General features: G+C 34.3%; 1 protein-coding gene across 5 annotated transcripts in view; it reads left to right on the top strand.

Moving 5' to 3' along the window:
- Positions 1-19,688, top strand: part of Trc (Serine/threonine-protein kinase tricornered) — a 122,792-nt gene that overhangs the window by 75,944 nt on the left and 27,160 nt on the right. The window contains exon 1 of one of the 5 annotated variants that reach the window (XM_070298039.1): positions 7,297-7,814. The exons of the other annotated variants lie outside the window; for them this stretch is intronic. The gene's annotated coding sequence lies outside the window, so the exon portion shown is untranslated. Of the gene's footprint in view, positions 1-7,296; positions 7,815-19,688 lie in introns of those variants that run through there. 5 annotated transcript variants of the gene reach the window in all.

A 19,688-nucleotide genomic window follows, 5' to 3' on the forward strand; every position in this document is an offset into this window, starting at 1 on the left:
CATCTCCGATCGTAGATTGCGATAAAAAATATTGTTTGCTTCAATGCGGACAATATCTTGATATCCATGCTCTTTGTTCTGTCAATGAAGTCAATCTGAAATCGTAGATTCGCTTATCATCTCATTTTAAACGAGTAATATAATTCGCATCTCTGATCGTACATTATGACAGAAAATATTGTCGTATTTGTGCAAACGATATCTTGATATCAAGCTCGTTGCGTTCTACCGATAAAGCCCATTTGAAATCGTAGATTCGCTTATCTTTAGATAAAAACGATATATTCTGACATATTCTTGTCCTTTTATGTTGCGGGTTAGTATTGGGTGATTGCATAAGTTTGTGCCCCATTTAAATATAAACTTCAATAGATTATATTTTAGAGATAACACTTTTATTAATCAATTATATAGTCTCCATTCTTTTCTACAATGGTTTTCCAACCATCTATAAGCTTGTCGATTCCATTTTTGAAGAAAGAACTTGCTTTTTCTTGAAAGAAGTTTGTAAGGTGGTTTTCGACAGCTTCCTCGGAATTGAGATTCTTGCCATTTAAACTATTCTGCAAAGACCGGAACAGATAAAAATCTGAAGGCGCAATATCTGGAGAATATGGCGGGTACTGCAGAATTTCCCATTGCGACTCCTGCAGTTTTCCTGCTGCTTATTCCTTTCAGTCGGGAGATGCGCCACCCACGTATCAAGCTTGGAAATGTATCCAAGCTTTTTTAGATGACGAAAAGCGGGTGAATTATCGATGTTCAGCCTCTTAGCAATATCCTCAGTTGTAATTCTTGGGTTTTTTTCCACTAAGGCATGCACAATGTCATCATCGATGCCAGAAGGCCGTCCATAACGGGGTTGATCCTCCATGTTGAAATCACCATTTCGAAATCTGCCAAACCACTTTTCGACTGTTCGGAGAGCAGGAACGCGGTCCAAATAAACGCTTTGAATATTTTTTTGTGCAATCCCAACACTCACGCCTTTCCGAAATTCATATAGCATTACATGCCGCGAATGCACCTTTCGTTCTCCATTTTTAACGATTTCTCTTATGCACAAATGGACTTATCTGAACAATGTCTGACGCTAAATTGACATAAGACAACGTCATCTATTCGGTGTAAGCAACAATTACCACACGAAAACAATTGAACTCCGCCATGCAGTAACTTAATGCATCTATGAAAATCGGGCACGAACTTATGCAATCATCCAATATTTACCGACGAAAATAGCGAAAAAAATCATCCAAGAAATGGGTAAATAATATATATTTGAATAATTTAGATCGCTTGAATCGGCTTTTACACAAGAAAAAGAAATGAATTTTCATTTTTTGAATAAAAAAATAAATTAAGGATATTTAAAAATATTTATACATATAAAAAAATTAAACATCTTTTGTAAAAAGTCATAAATTAAATTTATTTACGCAAATGTTATATCTTAATATTGCATATATAAAAATTATTAACATGCTAACGTATTACCTAACTTACTGATTTTATCGAATGATTTACGAAGCTTATATCGCTCTGTGTTGTAAATTGTCTCGATGACGTAATGATTATTCCCACACCCTTCCCCGGAAGAAATTTTAGATCGCTGTTTTTCGGATTGTCGTGTATTCCGATCGTTTATAGTCAAGGAGATTCGATTACGCGAACGCGAGGACAAAAACTTGAAATCATCCGACGTTGTCGGGCGGCGACGTTTTACAACGCGGTCAGTGAAACGTCTTATATCATTAACGGCAATCCTTTTACATTTTACGGTCGATTGCATCGGTGCGGTTTTCTATTCGGTAACGCGCAGGTGACGATTAGCTTTCGATGATGATTGTCAGTCAGTGAGTAACGTGAACGGAACAAAGAGCCGTCGGTGCACATTTTTTTTTACGAGAGATACATTTTTTTACCTAAATTACAGCAGCACGAGACTATGCTTTACGGTGATGAGAATAAAAAAATAACGGCAGAAACGTATAGTATATCGAGTTTACGCGATAGATTTTTTTTCTTTTTTACAAAACACAGAAACTTGTGTAAGCGCATAATATAATGTTTAAAGTGTCGTGATATTTTTTATTATCTTAAAAGAGAGAGAGAAAAAAAAGAAAAGAATTGTATGAGATTTGATCCGAGAATTACATATTATATTTATATATTTATATCTCCATTATAATCAACATTTTATTTAATACGCAAAGGAGATTCATTAAAGCTAATTCATTATTAGAGATGTTTTCTAATATTCATGAGAAATTTTCCAAATGTTGAAATGATGTATATCTTAATTTATTTCAAATCTACTCTACTTTTACGTATAATACGTCAGCAATTTTTCCAACTATAAATGGAAGAGACTACCTTCGCACATTTTAAGCTGATTCCGTTATTGCGTACATCGGAGTCTGTAATTCGTGCTCGAGAACGCGATCGTAGCAGATCCACATGTGATAGTGTCACGTCCGTCCAAATTATGTAAACTTACGTAATCCTTCGATTGCACGTCTGGCAACATGGTGGTGTCCTGTCAACATTGGTCGCCTTTCGCTGCAGCATATTTAATCTATTAAAAACACGAATATAAAACGAAAGACTTTTTATTAAAAACAATAAAACGTGTCTACAATTTTCTAATATTATTTTTTTTATCTACATTTATTTGTCAGACGAAAATTTTTATATAAGCGCTAATAGAAAGGAATAAAATATCAAATTGAGCAGTATTTTATTTTCGCATATTCGAAAACAATTGCGATTATTTTTTACATAAAAAAAAAACATTATTAATCGTTAATATTTTTAGAGGAATTGTACGATTTCGTTTTGATATCGATTCCGATATTGATCCTTCCCCGAGAGAGATAAATTCGATAAGATTTTACTCGAATTGCGACATACGGGCTCGTCTTTTCTACGATCTTTCGATAGGTCGAACCTAAAAGCGCGACTTTCATCTCAAGGCTTTTTCTTGCCTCTCGTCCCCGCAGCTCGAAACTATCAATTTCAGTTTCTACCTTGTGTTTTTGTTACTTTTCTTGGTACGCATTCGCCTCAATTAGAGAACGGTACTTTTGAGCGGATCGATGCTTCCGTTCGAGATCGTCGAGCGTGCGCAGGAACAAAGGGGGCCAAGTTTCACGCTTTTGCGCCAATGCTTCGGGAATAATGTTCGCAACATATGTATTAACTTTTTACTTCCCTGAACACACACAGAGTATCCTACCATTATCGTTCTCTTTCGGTTCTTTCATGTACAAATTCTCTATAAACTTGAATTAGAAATTATAGGAAGAAAAAGTTGCAAAAATATTGTAGATAACGAAGCTTTTTATTGTTTAATTTTAGAGAGATGGACTTTATTGAGGTTTGCTTGCGAAAATATTCAATGCTGAGAAACTTAACGAGATAGTTCAATCACAAATATTTACTAAAGAAAAATAGATTTAAAGTAGGTCAAAGAATCGAGCGATAGCTCGAGGACACTTTGTAAAATAAAACATAAAATTTTATTTTTATCTACCGCAGCCGCTTTTCTTTTTAACGAAAGGCTATTGTGATCCAAATTGTTATATAATTGAAAAGAATATTCGTTTTTCAACAATTTATAAGAAATTGACGATCAAACGATATTTAAATACAATTGATATTATTTATAATTTATTAACAATCTATAATAGAATTATATTAATAATGTCTGATTAACTCAACATTAGAATCTAATTGATCCTTTGTCTCTTATTAGAATCAGAACTTGAACGAGACAAAAAATTTTTACACGTCAATAGCGCGATTAAATTTAACGAATTGATGAAACTTGCTTTTAATAGACTAATAATCGCCGTTTAAAGTATCCTGTCTAATTATTTCAATCCGATAATGCTATCACGATTGGCTGCCGAATTATGACATAAATATCGCGGCAAATTTTAGCCTGTATAAAAAAGAAAAATTGTCGAATTTATTTAGAGTGACTCGAATTAAAATGGTAAACCGAACCGATCGAGCGATTCGCATAATCGTAATCGACATCCGGAGTATCGGAATTATCTGCCTTTTCGTATTTATTACCCTCGCTCGCAAGCAAACAGAGCCTTTACGGTCAAGAGATACGCGTATCGAGCTTGGATGCGGCTTACTTAAACGGATTAACCGGATTAGCATTGCTTGTACAGTCGCGTGACAGGGAACGTTATTGGATGCATTTACCATGCGCGTTATTGTACGGATTCCTTGCATTAAGACCGGATAGCCCGTGTCACGCGGATAAAGGATAGTTGTCTCGCGCGACCCCGCCCGCGAAATTCCCGTTGGAAGCATTAAACGATTCCCATCGGCTCGCGTATCGGAAGCGCCACCGCTCTCGGCTTCCGCAATTAAGCGCAATTATGCGTCCGATGCAATTATCAATCCGCATTATCCTCCGCGCTATGATAGTTGGAATACTCCGATATTTATCTTCGGAAAGTTTCTCCGTTCCTTCTTCCGACGCAACGCGTCACTTTATTTTATTTGCAGTTTCTTCGCTGTAAAAATTAATCTAAAGTAAGATAGAAAAAAAAAGGAAATTTAATTATAGATTAAAACACGATGAAGAAAAATATTACTCTGCAACAGTTTCGCAATATTTCTTGATAACAGAAAAATCAATTTGGAATTTCGCCTTTGAAAGGATTAAATAGCGATCGTACGATTGGGGGAGTATCGGAATTACGAGAGATATCCGTCTCTTTGGCAAATCCGATACACTGAAAAGGCACTCCGGAACAGCGATATCCTAGTCCGGTTACTTGTGCGCGGTCGCGTGGCGGAGCACGTGAATGTAGGTTAGAATGCGATAGGGTAACCGAGCCACGACGAGCATAAGCAGATAGGCGAGCGGGTAGACGAGCGAGCGAGCAAGCAAGCAGCTGACGCGGTGGAATCAATATTCTCACGTGTACGCGTATATAGCGTACGCATGGATCGATCCATGCTCGCGAACGATAGGTTAGGTGCATCCACGAGCCGGGAAAGGTGGCGGATCCAGGATTAGCAGTAATCCCGATCGCCGAATAATTTCGGATAAACACTATACATTTCAGAGATATGATATAGCTAACAATCATTGTTCATTGATAATCACGTGACGAGTATTAAACGTGTAGACAGCACGAATGATTTTATAAATAATATTAGATTTATAATTGAAGAATATTTTTGTAATATTATATTAATACATATATATAATCATTTTAATCGATCTTTATCTTTAGAGATAAATTTAAAATCAATTTTTCTCGAGCGGAATATTAAGCAGAGATTACTCAATTATTTTTTTTTTTTTTTTTTTTTAATTTGCAAATTGAGCTATACGAAAGTAAAAGTTATCTTTATTTTTTGGTAAATTTCCTGAGATACGATACTGAAATTTTTCCATTTATTTGAATTATTTTTTAAAAGAAAATCTTTCTAAAAGAGAAATGTGTGTGTGTATATGTTGAGTAGATTCATAAATTGTAGATTATTATTGAAAACAAGTATATTCTATTTTTACGATCTTTACGTTTCTATAAAAACATCATTAATTCGCAGTTATTCCGCGATTACATTTGTATAAGAGGGAACAGATGTATAATATGTTATTTTGAACATATGTTTAAATGAATTGATCCTGATCAGATTTATTACATGAATAATTTTGTTTATTCTCGTTATCGAATAGTACAAGAGTTGAATTTGCTTTACGAAAAAGGATTTATCAATTTTTCAACGTCTAAAGGGAAATGTACACTTTTTCGTTTATCGATATACATCGCATCCGACGTATTATCATTGACCACATGGTCGTCGAATATAGCGACGAGATAAGGAATACCGCAAACTTTTCACGCCCTGCTTGAGTAAGCAGATAAAAGTGAAATTATCGTATTCTTCGCGGTAACCGTTATCGGTTTCCTGAAATTAAAAGCTCTACCGGATGTAAACGAAATAAAGTGGACTGAAGACAAGGAAATACGTAATATGCATTGCAATTTTGCATGTTATTAGCGAAATTGCGAGGTGCAATTTTACTCGTAATAAATCTTAAAATTCTTGAAAATAAAAAAAAAATGAGTTTAATTTTGGACAACAATTGTTAAACCGGGCAATATCCGAAGTTTTTCCTCTCAGGGGAAGACAAAGAATTAGACGGAGAAATTAGATTCTACTAACGTTTGGAATTAATGAGAAATTATAAATTTCTTTTGCATAAATATAGGATGTTAAAGTCGGTTGCAGAGTGCGCGTAATATCTCAACGCAGATTAATGTCTGTTACTTCCATAGCATGAAATACATTTGTTTATCTATCCGTCCATCTATATCGCAGTACGGATGCTAGCTTCGGCTTATATTTCGTCGTGTTTCGCGCATCGAAACACGACGCTGATTGATAAATTCTCTCGGCGCACCCGCCTGCCATATCGGAGCCGCGCTAATTTTTAGAAAGCTCAACGATTGTGTGGACCCTTCACGTTTGACCCCCTTTGCGTTCGACCCGTTAACGGGGCATTCGCGATATCGCGCATTATTCGGTTCCCCGTGATAAATCGCACCGTATGCCGGATCCGCGCGCTTACTTTCAAATCTCGATTGGCCAGAAAGCGGGAAAGAGACACAGGTAGAAACGCGCCGAGGGGCTCGCCTCGACGGAAGAGAGCCAAGCGACGCCTGGATAACGCGTTATCGGGATACTCGCGCCATCGCGCGCGCCGCACATAGGTGTCCGTCTATCCGCGCTCCGTCATTTGGTGAATGGCAAGAGTGGGGGGCGATGACGCGGAGCGATTGGCGGCGCCGACGGAAATAAGCGCGAGAGGATCGCTCGCGTGAGACCAGGTCGCGCATCGGCGCTCAGATAACCGAGGACCGTGAATCCCATCGCGTCTTCGCCTCGTTCTCCTCTTATTCCAGTATCTCTTTAATAGCGTCCGTCCTCGGATACGTCGCGTTAAAGTTGAACGATCGCGATATCGGATTCGGAGAATGACACGTGGTTGTGCGCGGAAGCTTCCAGAGAACGTGCCCTACTACGTGCAACGAAGGTAGCGGGCCAAGAGAGAGAGATAGAGAGAGGATTAGGAGAAGGAGAGAGACGCGCGCGCGCGCGTAACCGACCGGCCACGATCAGGTGACGCGAGTCCATCGGACGTTTTCGGGTCTCTTCGCCACCCCTCGGCGAGCGCTTCCCCCTTCGCCGTGCGCGCCGAAGGAATCGGAGTAGTCGCCGCTTGGCATTCGCGCGGGTCGTTTCGTGCATACGTGTATGCGTGCGTACGTGTCTATTCGCGCGCGAGCAAGCTTTATCTCCTCGTTTCGAAGGAAATGGACACGCATGTCGGTTCTTTCGGATTACGTTAGATATTGTAAAGAATACTTTCTAGTTGCACCGAAGTCTCTCGTCGTTCGGTACTCGTGACAAGTGACGCAACTTTCGATATCGAACGGAAGGAAGAAACGGTCGCCGTGTGTATATGTATGTGTAGAGGGTTAGGAACGAAAGAAAGACAGAGACAGAGACAGAGAGAGAGAGAGAGTGAGAGCAACAGCATCCTCGAGCCGTGGGGGCAACTCGAGAGCAGTCAGTCGCTGCGCATCGCGCGAGTTATTTCAACGCGAGTGTGTGCTATCTGACACTGACTTGCGCCGAGAGAGAGAGAGAGAGAGAGTGAGTCGCGCTAAAATTGGATATCTTAGGCCCGTCGTGCTCGTGCAGCTGACCGTGCCAAACCGGACGACGATGCACCTCGTCGTGAGATCACTCCGCGAACGATAACGAAGGTACGAAGATTTGCATGTCTCCCTTGAATTGAGATAAATATCGTTTGCCTCGACGGTTAGGTTAGGTAGTTAAATTTGCCAATTAAAGGTGAGACCGATGCCTAAAATATCGACTCTCGCTTCGCTCGCGAAACAAGAAATACGCTTGTGAATGCTCGTGTAACCGAATATTTCGATCTTCGTAGATATCGATATTGAATATCTTGTAATACTCAGTGGTACTATATGTGCGTAAGAAATAACATACTGAGGTAAACATTTTTTTTTTTTTTTTCCCCCATCTTTCGCCGAGAATAGGAGAGTTTTTGCTGCGAAAATGACTTGAATTCTTTTCAATTGATTTAATAATTGCTTTGCTTATAATCATTAATTATATAGATATTACAAATAATTTTGCGCGAATAATAATAATTGTTTTCAACTTTCAGTTCCAACTAACTTTTCTAATAATATTTCATTTATAATATTTCTTTTGGATATCGTGACAACGTGAATAATATTGATTCTGCTTTTTATAAATAAATATTTCTATAATTCAATTATCTTAATATGTACGCGATACAACGTGGAAATATTTAATACTTATCATGATATTTATGACAAGTTCATAATTATTACTAGATTAATTCATTATATGAGTAACTCATTATCGCGCACACATTATTTCATTATGAATAACCTATTATCTTACGAAATAATTATTATATCATAAAACATTAAATCATTCTCATTAAAGCTCCTAATTGGTTTTATTTTTCATTAAAATTTCTAATTAACGCGAATTGTATAATTATCGCACAACAATATTACCGCTGTATTATCACATTAATTTTTATATCTATTATAAAAAAGTGATTTATTTCAAGTCCATTTCAGCTAACGACTTAACACACGTGCACATGATGTACATTATACGATTCAGTTTTGCAATGGCGATGCAATCGCTCGATCCGAGTAACATGAGATATTCTGCTTATGTCGAGATGAAAGAAAAGAGCCGATGCTGATATTACACATGAAAGTTTCAAATGAGCAAAAGTTAAATATATTAATATTTTTCTTTGCCATTGCATCCATTATGTGAAAATGTATCTAGAGTATCATTATACAATATTACGTATATTCTTGAAGTTACATCAGATTTATAGATATCATGTATTTCTCCATTATGCGAACTACAATCAATAAATAAGTGTGATGATCAATTGTTGAAGTACGCGTCACTCTCGCGAGTGTAATATAAAATATTTAGGTAATGATCACTTATCATTATTAATGACAATGCGGTGACGGTAATCTATCATCGTCACAGAAATGCTCAAAGAAATAATTCGAGAGAACTATTCTCGAAAATCGATTTACTCTCAGACAATAGAATTTTTTTTTTTTTTTTTTTTTTTTTTTTTCCCTAATTCAATAAAGGATGTCAGAGATGTCAGACACGGAAAGCGTATAAGAAACTTTTTGATGTATATACTTAAATCGTGTCGGTAAAGAAAACGTTTATAACTCACGATTCAATTTCGCGAGAACATGAATTTCCACGATTCAATTGCCAAATACTTTGTTTATCTCGGCTGCACGCCAAGATCTCGCGGGCTTTCGTCCATTTGCAAAATGCGTATGTATCTGCGATCATCATACGGTCTGATTTCTCTCACGAACGACATCGCGATACGCGATCTTTCCCATAGAATAGAGAGCGATTTCTGAATGAACGTCGCGCATTCCTCATGACTATAATGATGAGAAACGCAATGTGAAGGACCGCATAACTTCATGATTCGGCAAGCGATTAAAAGACCTGCTCAATAAAAACTCGATAAATGAATAAATATATTTTATTCTAAAGAGCATTTTTTATATATATCGTTATTATTCTAGTTTCAAAAAAAAAAAAATTATAGTCGCAAGAGCAAGAAATCCTTTGTTAACAATATTTTATAATACAATTAATGTATTATATATTAATCGAAATATTTAATATTCCGTTAAATTTGAAATAATTTAAAAAATTATCCTTATATATTTCTGTATTTAATTAAATTATAATTTAATTAAATTATAATTTTTAATTAAATTATAATTTAATCAAATTAGTGGAAATATTTGTGGACATGACTACGATGCAGATTTGATTGAGATAATTTTGCATCTAATATTTAACTTCATTAGTTTATTTATATATCATGGATGTGAAATGAATGGCGATATCGAACACTGCGAAACGCAGGTCACGCACTCGATGACTGTGAAGCAGGCATTATCGTTGACCGGGACCGACTTTCCTCGTTCCTTTCCTCTGTGGCAGTCGGCAGGAATTGTCGCTACGAGGTTTTAAAGCCGTTAGCATAGAGGTTCCCAAATCGTTTGATCTCGCGTGTTTTTTGACTTTTATATCGTGACTAAATTTTTCATTGTACGTCGAATTCTGTTATAGATACACTCGTAACAATAAAGAAAAAAAAGTTCATTTATCATAATCAAATTTTCAGAAAATAAATTATCTTGTTTGTCTGCAAATTTTTTTATGACATAAATATATAAAATATACATTTTCTTTTTCACTATATATTATACATATACTGAAATTATATGTATCGTGGTGGAAAATTTTTTTACATTTTTTAGGACAAGATGAGTATCGTAAATAAAATTTTTTCTGGGGATTTCTTAATTCTTTTCTTTTCTTTATTCTTAACATCTTCATTCTTTACATCTGACGAGCGACGTTCAGTTTGGGAACCAATGTATTGTTAGGTGAAAGATCACAATGCAGAGCGGCTGATCGAACGAACGAGGCGAGCGAATGGTCGAGTGACTCAGAGTTCGAGTATCCGTGGCACAGAAACTCGTGACGGCCATTGTAATCACCTTTCTTTCATCGAGCTTCACAATCTATTCGTGGAATTCCTAATATCGAATGCGACGTATGGGAATTTGCCGTTATGACGTTAGGAATGAGACGATCTCGTCGTCGATGCAGTTTATGCGAGATCGTTGCGAGATTAGATTCGGATTCATGCTCAGGGATCTGTGCGCGATTGTTGTATCGATTTAGAATAATATTAACTGCCGATTTACTTAAAATTCTTTAAACTTATACAATCTGTATCTCTACATACATCTTTTCCGAATCATTGAATAGCAATCCGAATTTTTGCAACATCCCGTAGAGATTTTTCTTCTATATTTTCTTGTTACACAAAGTATTCCCCAAGATATTTCCCATCTCGATCTAAATAACGATTCTAATCTTAGAAAGGGGAGGACGATGAGAATAATGACAGTGCGCTCTCGGAAAGGATTTCTGATAACGAGACAAAAAATATTCTTGACATATTCAATCGCATCACAACCTTACGCGGTATAAAAATAATACAATTTTAAAATTAAATCAATAATTCCTTTTCTTCTCTCTCGAATTAAATAAGATTGTCTTATTATCTTGAGACAAGAGTAACATATACAAATCTAAGCTTATATATTCTTGCATTTAGAATAACTCGATGTTGGATCGCTACAAATTTCCATCTTCATCTTTGTGAGAAAATTAACGAGATAGCACCAAGAGCATTTTATTCTAGATTTAAGAATTTTCCATTTAAAATTAAAATATTCCTTTTTCAATAATAAATATGATTGTCGCTATATCGATCCTATTTTATGATAGATTGAAGAATAATAGCGTTAGATCCGGAAATCTTTTCTGTGGGTGTGGATCTTCTCTACAGTATTTTTCTCTACACACGCGCAGATTACGTTTGACCTAAATACAGAATTGTGCCTGTCTTAGTACTGTCGGAAGTACTATGCAGCGACATTGCTATCAGGGAGATGTCGTCGCGACGATACAAAAGACAGGGATATCGATAAAGCTACTGTCAGACTATTCGTCCGCGTAACGTAGTGTAAGTGCCTCTTCCATTTTCACCGGCTTTTTCGGTGTGTGCGTGTGTATAAATGTCTAGAACAATGATACCTCGCTAGCATAGACTTGATTGCTATATCGTGTGAAAAAAAGCATGAAGAATATAAATATATAACGAGGATATAGCATGATAAAAAAATCGATCTTTTTAATATATGTGAAATTATAATTCAAAGTATATTTTTCGGCAAACGGAAAAATTTATATATAAATCGTTACCTTTATTTAATATATCTTGCAAATTATAGATTAGATTCGAATTAGATTTGATTTACTTTGCCTATAAATACATATAATATTATGACAGTAACAAATATTTATCAATAAATAAAACATTTCAAAATTTATTAGCAAGTATACATTTGAAATATATAAACCGTAAAAGAATTGCAGAGAAAAATGAATTGTTTCATATCGATATATCGTGTCGTATCATACTTTAAAAGAGAAAAAAAAAATTTTAACATTAAAAAGATCGCGCAAATATTTGTCTAAATTATTTCATCGCGCAAGTATTTTTTTTTCTTTCTTTTTTTTTTTCAACAATACTTTCGAAAACAATTGATATGAAATTCGTAGGCAGCGTTATAGGAATAATTTCGGTTAATAGAAATATCGCGGATTTTAAGAGGCACATAGCTCGAAAGTTACAAATTGACTGGCGTGGAAACCGTAGAGATAGGACTTTGCTCCCCCGACACTCGTAAATTTCTCGACGAATCGCAACGATCATTTCACGACGGACTTATCTACGGAAGAATTTTGTGACTATAGGGAAGAAAAGAATATGATCAGATAAAAATGGTTCTTTTAGCAATATTTTTTTATTTCGCTGTAGGAACTTATTTCAAATTTATTTGTTGCGGTTGCAAATAACGAGATAATAACGTCTAATAATAACACAGTAATAATATTGGAATTACTAAATAATACAATTTTATTACTCTTTATTATTATTATTTATACAATTTATTAATATAATAATTTAATATAATACAAAATAATAACAATTATTATATTGCATTGAATGATATTTACATTACATCAATTGAGAAATGATGAGAAAGTCAGAGATGAGACACGATATTAAGTTAAAATAATTTATACAAATAAAGAAAGGAATATATATATATATAATGTTTCTATGTTATCGCAACATTCGTGACGTAACATCAGCAAGATAAAATTTTTATCTTGATAATTTTTTGTTTTATCGATTTTTTTGACTAAACTTTGTTTATCCAAAGGCAAGATTCTTCGGCATTACAGACTGGCGCCTCGGAAACAGGTAAAGCGCGTAAACAGGTTCCTCGTCGATTTACATGCAATGGCGTGAAAACGCGAACGGGGCTGGTCACAAATCGAACATCTCCGAGTTCGATACGACTATTCCCCGAAACGATTGCTTCTAAAAATATATTGAATTCACGTACAAATTGGTTTGTTATACGAACCGCGAGAAAAAAAAAAAATTTCCAAATAACAGACGGTTTGATCTATTTGCTAATAGTTTCCACTTGCGCGTCTGTTTATTAAATCATGTATCTTTATCCTTTTACTTTTATCTGTGTACTTCTTTTTTCTTTCTATCAAATTTATTTTAGACAACAGTGATATTTTTAATTATACATTATAATTGTTTATCAATAATTGATTTATCAACTCGCATTGCTTAATTATAATATTCATAGATAACTTTTTACTAATTTAAATCTATAAAGAACTGACTTATTTATTTTTTCATTTTTTTTTATTTTACGCGTAAAAATTTTCAAAAATGTCAGATATTATATATGTGTATGTGTACACATTTGTATCAACTGCTTTTATCAGATACACCGGTAAAGTTTCACATATTCAATCGCATACGTCATGTAAATCGAAATTAAAATCCGTTTTCAAGTATTATAAGTAAGCACGTGTCACTTTAATATGCGCATTCTTGACACCTTAGTTGAGTTGAGTGTGCAAGCTAGGGGATATTACAAAAGCCAAATAAATAGTTGACTTTTATTTTGACGTTGACGCGGGATATATGATGCGAAAGCTGTTCCGCGTCAAATTATACATTACGTAACGGATCATCGATCATGATTGCGCGAACAAGTCGTCTTTTTCTTTAAGTATTTCAAAAAAAGGATAAGCACGTATGACCCATTTTTAGAATCTTGCTCCGTTTTTTGGACATTATTTTTAGCGAAGAGTTTTTTTAAGCGTATTATACATATATGTGTTACTCTCTATACTTTATATATTAAATATTAAAGTCTGCAATCCAATTTTTCTCGAAGCTGTAGCACATTAAAATCCAATCATAGTACGGTAAAACATTTTTGTTGAAATTCAACTTGCGCATCATTTATTCTTTACACATTTGCTGGTTTTTTTTTATAATAACGCAAAAAATGTTTGCCTTATAGAAGAGAAAAATATATAAAAGTTAAAACGTTGAAATAAATATTCGGTGTGCAGTATTTAAAATGCATATATACGTCGCCTTGTAAATTTTTGTCCATAATTAACATTCTGTCAACGACGGACTTTGTCCTTCTTGTCAGTCGTGCATTTTGTCAAAGCATAAATTATATCGTCGACGATGAAATGAAAGATGACAGGGTTTATCGCTGTCAGAATTTTTTCATCATTGCGAATGACAATTACCATGCACGCTTTTACTTTATCTCGTGATAATATAATGATATGTTCAAAATGATAGTTTTTTATAAACATTATATTATACGGTTTTTTTTTTTTAATTTAATATTAGATTTTTACAATATTATTGTCGATGAAACAATATTTGCAACAATATAGCTTGAAGTAAATAGATAAGTTTTATATGTTTTAATGAAGTCCCATACAAGTAATTAGTAAGAATATAATATACATACATATATATATATATATATTAATTAATTAATTATTATTTTTTTATATTTTGAAATAAGTATGCTATATTTGACAGAAATCATATGATAAAATGCAGATTTTAAATTTTATATGATAAACTCGTGATAAGTTAATTTTTAATATAGTGGAAATATATTAATATATTATTATGTACAACGGTATATTTATACGTACTTCTATTTATTATAAATTTATCTTGTACATTTATGTACATCACTAATTTATGCTGTGTGTGTTTTACAGCTTAATATTTATCAATTTTTTATAATCATATTATATTTTTTTTTATCGATCTTAAATGCTTCTGAAAAGTGATAGGAGGTGATTTGTTTAAATTTGATTGATTTATCAAATATATGCGATGACTACTACTATTATTTGACTAAAAACCATTAAATAATGATTTTTAGTCAAAGAGTATTAGCCCAAGCCGTGAATCATCTTATCGAACGGTTATCGAAATGCCAATACATATACTCTTTTTCCATAGCTTTTTTAATTAAAAATTTTTAATTAATTTCTAATTATACATATACGGAATAAATAAATAATTATTTATTGAGTTTTTTAAAAATTTATTATATTTAGAGCTCAAAGAAATGATAATTTATAAAAGCTTATATTTCTCAATTTTTATTTAGCTATTATATTTTAAACAATTGCTAATTAAATATTTAAATTTTGATTAATATTTATAAGAAAAAAAGTCTCTAATTTAGCAATCTTTTTTTTCTTTTTCTTTTTTTCTTAACCTGTATGCAATTACTCGAAACTTGGTGATGCATTTTTTGCAAGGTAAAACATGTTTTGCTCAAGTCGAGACTGTACGAGCGCGTTCTCTCTGTTTGGAAGTAGTTATTTAAGTAAGATGCCGGTCGTAAAATCTTTTCATAGAGAATGCCGTGTAGCGATGTATTTACATCTCCTGCGAAGGATGAGCCAAGTCGGGATCGCTCACGGAGAGACCACCGAGCAAGCGACGAGAGAGCACCTTTCTCATAAATTCTTAAAGCGAATTTATACAGTTTAATCTCTCAATTATTTATAAAAATTTAATTTCTACATTCATGCAAATTTTTCAGAATGACACATTGTGTTTACGTATTCTAACCCGAATCCATGCTAAATCTTTATCGAAAGTGTGCAAACGGAAGTATATTTTTTGATTTCTTTTAACACCGGTGATTATTTTTATGGAAACATTTGTTCATCTTCCATTCGCTTTGAACGTTTCATTCGAGATCATCGTCAAAAGTGAACCGTGTAAATTCGCCTTTACTTTGCATTTTCCATCTCGCGCTCTCTACCTCCGGCCTCTCTCTCCCAGTATCTTAAACGCGGATTCTGCGATCCGTGAGAAAATCAAACAAGACCGAATGCCAAGACCTATTCCGCGAGTCGATTCGACAGGGTTCCAAAAGATCGATCGTGACCTTGGAATTTCTTATCAGAGAAAAGTAATCCGGTGGGTATACACGCCGTAACGTAAGGCGACTTTTATTTCGTTTTACGTCACATCCGGTCTGAATTTGGCACTCGTGCAATGCGAATATTTTTCCGAGATAAATCCAAAGTTGCAAATGTCTTTTATTATTTTATTGCGAAATAATGCGATATTTCACAAGAAAACACAGAAGAGAATTGCAGTTTGCAGGTTTATTTCAATTGCATTGTTATATATGAATATATTAAAATTATGGAATCAAATTAAAATAATAATAATACGAATAAAATTTAATAATAAATGATAGCTTGCATTAGCGATAAAGATAGTCGTGTTATATACGTCACCTTGTAATTATTGTAATGATTATGATTATGAACATTGAGAAGGTAAAAATTATATTCGTTTTTTATAGCTATTCTTATAGAATTTAATCAGCTATCGTTATCATTTAATATTTAAAATGCAAAGTATTCGTTATAAGCATTATCTTCAACTTTATTGTCTCTCATTATTATCGTTATTGCTCTCCTCATTTTTCATTCTTTACTTATGAATTTTAAACAAGAAGTACAAGACGAAAATATTTAATATTTAATACGTGATATTGAGTATTGTGAATAAAAATATGGGAGAAATTTTTCAAATGACCTACGCACACATCGAATATTTAATAAATTCTATTTAATTAATTATAATATAAATTATATTAAATCTGCGCAAACGATCACTATCAATTTTTTTATTATTAAACGACATACGTGTGATTTTATATTCTTCAAATAATACGCCCTCTAAATTTTTTTCTACGAAATGAGATTGAGTAATAAATATCAAAATTTAAAATATTCCCCAGAATAAAATTTTATGAGATTATTTTGCTTCAAAGTGCGTATACTTTCTTATCAAATATTTCTCCCGAGCTCATATCGGCCGCGATATGTCGTTTTATTTAAAAGCATAGGGGAGAAGTAACGTTTAAGGTGTCTACGTTATTTATGCTTACTTGCTTTCGTTTTATCAACCTTTTTCCGCAATGCCGAGAGAAAGAGACTACATCAACGAAGGACGCGTACCTCTAGCACTTTCATTGGTACGATCGACGAGATTTACACAAAAACATGTAAGAGCGAGCGAGTGTACGAAAGTTTTCGTCGATAGACATCCACTTTTCCCAGCGGGTCGATCGCTTCGGTCGGTCGGTACTTGGAGCTGCAGTTAATGGAAATCACTTTTAACGATAAACGTCCATTACGATGACCGTCCGCCTTTCCCTCCTCTCCTTTCTCAATCGGTTAAGTCAAGGGGAAAGTGAAAACTGGGGGACTGGTCGCGCGAGTAAAAACAAGAAGAATTCGTTCCATCCGAGCAAACAGTGCGAGTTTCATTATCGGCATAAGGGATGGAAAGTTAATTAATGCCCTCAAATTAGCTTCTCTCGAAAGAAAGAAAGAGAGAGAAAGAGAGGGGGGGGGGAGAGAGATTAAACGCGCGAGAGCATCCGTCTCGTTAACAGCTAAACCATCTATTAATTTTAATCGCGGTGATCGTAATGTCGGTGATAATAAAATGAGATAATAGTACCAATCGCAGCGCGTAATATTAACGGTGTAACGAACGTGACGGGTGCGAATTAAATGCGCCACTGCTTCAGCTCGGAGATATTTAAACAATAGACATTAATTATCCCATATATTCGTTGCGAAGTGTATCGTATTGTATCGCGCATACTCCCGAGACGTGCTCATAACACATCCTTAATTTTTTCTATTTTTTTTTTTTTTTTTTTTTTTTTTTTTTTACTATATCGTTTTATTTTTCCTTATCACTGCGTAACGCAAAATTGCGTTACTATATCTTTGCAGCCAGTGATTGGAAAATTCGTTGCAAGGCGATGTAGCATTCATTTAGCGACTTTTATTCGCAATCCGAGTGAGATTGAAAAAATGGCGAATAGGGCGGAAAAGAAATAAGAGATTCGATAAAAAGACTCGATGGCCGCGTACCATTTTCATTCCATTTGACAAGATGATCGAAGAACTGTCGAACAAACCAAGGCACACAGCTCTTTGTCAGACAAATCGCGTTATTCTCAACTTGCGACGATTAGCCCATCAAACATTTTGTTTGCATTTTAAAGGAAAATAGAGTAATTTCTAGCATTCAAATGCTAGATAACCAATTGTAAATTGCGATTCGAGAAGATTCGATACGATTAAAAATTTTTCGAAAGTATAAAAAACTTAAAGTATGTATTATTAAAAAAGGCAGTAGAGAGAGAGAGAGAGAATTTTATTTGCATCAATTATTTCTAATGTTTAATCGAGAATCTTTTCCTTTTTAATTACGATATATTGCACACACACAGTGATATAAGTATAATTCATATTGTTGATTAAAAGATCTATAATGTATAAGTATAATTAGAAACCATAGAGGAAAAAAAGTCGAGTTTCTTAAGAATTTCTTCTGTATTCTTAACGAACTTTGATGTAAATAATATCTTTCGATGTTTCGCCGATTAGCGTATTTTGCGAGACTTATGAGCCAGATTCGTCAAGTTTCCTCAAGCGGATAACGGCCGTTTCATCAACGTCTGCACTGACGATTGTTAAAGTCGCTTTAACGAGCCACTAAAAATCAAATTCAACCCTCGTTAACGAGAATTTAAGCGAGATTAATGAAATCTGTCATCAGTCTAATTTTTATTCTTCGGGAGAAATTTCAACTATCAACAATCTGAAACCGATCGTTCTCTTATCACAGTTTTGTAATCTTTTATATTAAATATTGTGCTCGTAACAGTTTATAATTGGCTGAAATATCTTTGTTTAATAAAATGCTTTATATACATACTGAAAGACAAACAAACAGATAAATATAAATTTCTATTAACGGATCATCCGAGATCATCCATCATTTCCAAGCTTAACTGTAACTTTCAATAATTAAAAATGATATTAATGTTTATTGACGCAGAGAAATTAACATCGATTATAATATCAAGAAAAATTTCCATCTTCTCATAATATGATAGGATCTCGATGCTATATATGCGAAGCGATCTCTTTTAAGCTGATAATTGCATCTCGTAAATACAATTAACAATTTATATCCATACGTGATGATTGAATTGCGTAATTAAGAATGCTATTCACACTCGATTGTAATATTAGATTGATAATTAGAATGAGTCATTCGGTCGATTAAGCTGGGCATTTATATAAATTTTAACGGTAAAAAACGCTAAATATATACGCTCTTTTCCAAGTTAACGTATTCGCGACAAGCGACATCGCATCGTTGTTTATTCAGCCATTGAACAAGTATAATCTCACGTAAAACGCACCGATAAGGATAATGGCATGACCGCCTACAGTTGTGGATGAATCATGCTGTTGCCATCATCGCAAAGCGCAATGTTATAGCGAACACAGGTGCGCTGCATTGTATGCGATCGATATATACTGTAATATTCACTCGTGGATTCTCACATAAGGAAAGATTTATTATACGTCACCGTGAAATCGCGCGACATGATTATTGCAATTGCGAGAAATACATTTTCGATCAGCCGACCGACAGCGTT

Source organism: Polyergus mexicanus, unplaced genomic scaffold, assembly GCF_030449975.1.
Source record: "Polyergus mexicanus isolate NDT 795.1 unplaced genomic scaffold, iyPolMexi1.0 SCAF_6, whole genome shotgun sequence".
Classification (NCBI taxonomy): domain Eukaryota; kingdom Metazoa; phylum Arthropoda; class Insecta; order Hymenoptera; family Formicidae; genus Polyergus; species Polyergus mexicanus.